We start from the raw sequence: 2,795 nt of genomic DNA on the forward strand, positions 1-2,795 counted from the left end.
GTATGGATGCTAAGATTCTCAACAAGATCCTAGCAAACAGGATCCACCAGCACATTAAAAAGATTATCCACTATGACAGGTGGGATTCATCCCTGGGCTACAAGGATAGTTAAGCATTTGAAAATCAATCAATGTGATACAACAAATTAATATGAGAAGAAAGAAGAACCACATGGTCCTCTCAATCGATGCAGAAAAAGCATTTGACAAAATCCAGCATCCATTCCTGATTAAAAAGCTTCAAAGTATATGGATAGAGGGAACATTCCTGAACTTCATCAAAACTATCTATGAAAGACCCACAGAAAATATCATCCTCAATGGGAAAAAGCTTGTAGCCTTCCCATTGAGATCAGGAACAAGACAAGGATGCCCACTCTCACCACTCTTGTTCAACATAGTATTAGAAGTCCTAGCAACAGCAATCAGAAAACAAAGAGAAATAAAAGGTATCCAAATTGGCAATGAAGAAGTCAAACTCTCTCTCTTTGCAGATGACATGATTCTTTATATGGAAAACCCAAAAGACTCCACCCCCAAACTACTGGAACTCATACAGCAATTCAGCAATGTGGCAGGATACAAAGTCAATGTACAGAAATCAGTGGCTTTCTTATACACTAACAATGAAAATACAGAAAGGGAAATTAGAGAATCGATTCCATTTACTATAGCACCAAGAACCATAAGATACCTGGGAATAAACCTAACAAAAGAAGTAAAGGATCTGTACTCAAGGAACTACAGAACACTCATGAAAGAAATTGAAGAAGACACAAAAAGATGGAAGACCATTCCATGCTCTTGGATTGGAAGAATAAACATTGTTAAAATGTCTATACTGACTAGAGCAATCTATACCTTTAAATAAAATCCTTTTTAAAAAGTTTCAATGACTCTAGAAAAATCAGCAGTCAGTTCACGCTTTGATATTGTAGTTCCTACTAATGTTAGAAAGCCTCTATTCATTTCATTTGCTCTGTAGCATGACAGACTCCAAACACATATTTAGTATCAGTATAGACAAATATTCACATTGGTATAGACAAATATACAGTGGTTACTACAACAGCTCATGTAACAGTCATTTGTTCCACTGCAGAACCCTTGTAACAATATCCCTGTACCTTCTTCCTTATAATTCTTTCCCTAAATCATACAGGTTTTTTTTCCCTAAGTCATCAACTTTATAATAGATAAAAATTGTAAAATCAATGTATTCTAACAAACATGCCTTCTATCAGTCAGTCTGGATTTTGTTGCTTTAAAAGAAAAGTTTCAAATCACTGCTACAGGCAAACAGCAGGCATTGTGTTTATTTGCATAATCAGCGCCTCTTGCTTTTGAATAAAGAACCATAAATGATACATGATACACTTGAATGTGTTTTTAATCATTTAAAATATTTTTTAAGTATTTCAAATAAGGCTTTTGCCACAGGTCTGAGGCACCACTGCAGAGACCTGGCATCTGTTAGACCCTGTTTGACAACTGCTTGCTATAGGAAATGTGAAGTTTGTTAGCCTGAGTTACACAAGGCTCCCCCTGATACAGTCCTGCCTACTTCCCAGGACTCTCCTATACCCCAGCCCTTTCACTGCATAAAACCAACGTTGAGGCATGGGGAACTGTCTGCCCCAAATCTTTCCCCTTTAAGGGAGTACCAAATAAACCTGAAAGAGAACTATCCTTGACTCTTTCCAGACAAGGTGAAGTCATGCAGCACAGTCCATTCAGTCCAATATGAGCAAAAGTGCTGGCCTGGAAAACATGCCTGGACCTCTCCCTTCCTCCTGCCCTGTCCCTGCAGATGGCAATAGAGCATAGCAGGAACCTGGCAGAGCTATGGGGAGGCCATGTGGAGCAATTCCTGCAGCCCCGTCTGTGTATAAAGCTGCTTGTTAAGTTTCCTTCATTCCTTGGGGCTATCTGAAAGTTTTCTTTGTGATGTGAACAATATTTTTCATACACTATAGAGTTTTATGCCTCCATCAGAACGGATGAATACCCAACTTTGTAGCAACATGGACGGGACTGGAAGAGATTATGCTGAGTGAAATAAGTCAAGCAGAGAGAGTCAATTATCGTATGGTTTCACTTATTTGTGGAGCATAACAAATAGCATGGAGGACAAGGGGAGATGGAGAGAAGAAAGGAGTTGGGGTAAATTGGAAGGGGAGGTGAACCGTGAGTGACTATGGACTCTGTAAAACAATCTGAGGTTTTTGAAGGGGTGGGGGGTGGGAGGTTGGGGGAACCAGGTGGTGGGTATTAGAGAGGGCACGGATTGCATGGAACACTGGGTGTGGTACAAAAAACAATGAATACTGTTACACTGAAAAAAATAAATACATTAAAAAAAAGAAGAAGAAGAACATACAGGGAAAGAGAAGGAAGCAGCAAGGAAAAACAAACTCCAAAATAAAAGAACAAAAAACTAAATAAATAAATAAATAAATAATGGTATTATACAAAAACACAGTGCAGCAGTTGCGGGGTAGGGAGGGATGGCAGGCTATGATGAAATATGTTTGGAAAATTCTGGATTAAACAAAGTCAAACCAGTTTCTTTCCAGCAGGATGTCTTGAAATTTTTCCTCTCTTAACATTAAACCTAAGAAATCACTTACAAAGGGCTGGAGCATAAGTATCTCCCACTCTTTAACCATCAAATATTTTGAAAGTGATCTCTTCTAGGAGGAGCCCTTCCACAGAGTTGTCTGCTGCTCTGAACCTCCCTTCAGCACCTGCCTCACTGGCAGTGGTTAGCAGCTAACCAAGACTCTGTATCACCT

This window comes from Mustela putorius, unplaced genomic scaffold (assembly GCF_011764305.1).
Source record: "Mustela putorius furo isolate JIRA1106 unplaced genomic scaffold, ASM1176430v1.1 tig00003867_pilon_pilon_pilon, whole genome shotgun sequence".
Classification (NCBI taxonomy): domain Eukaryota; kingdom Metazoa; phylum Chordata; class Mammalia; order Carnivora; family Mustelidae; genus Mustela; species Mustela putorius.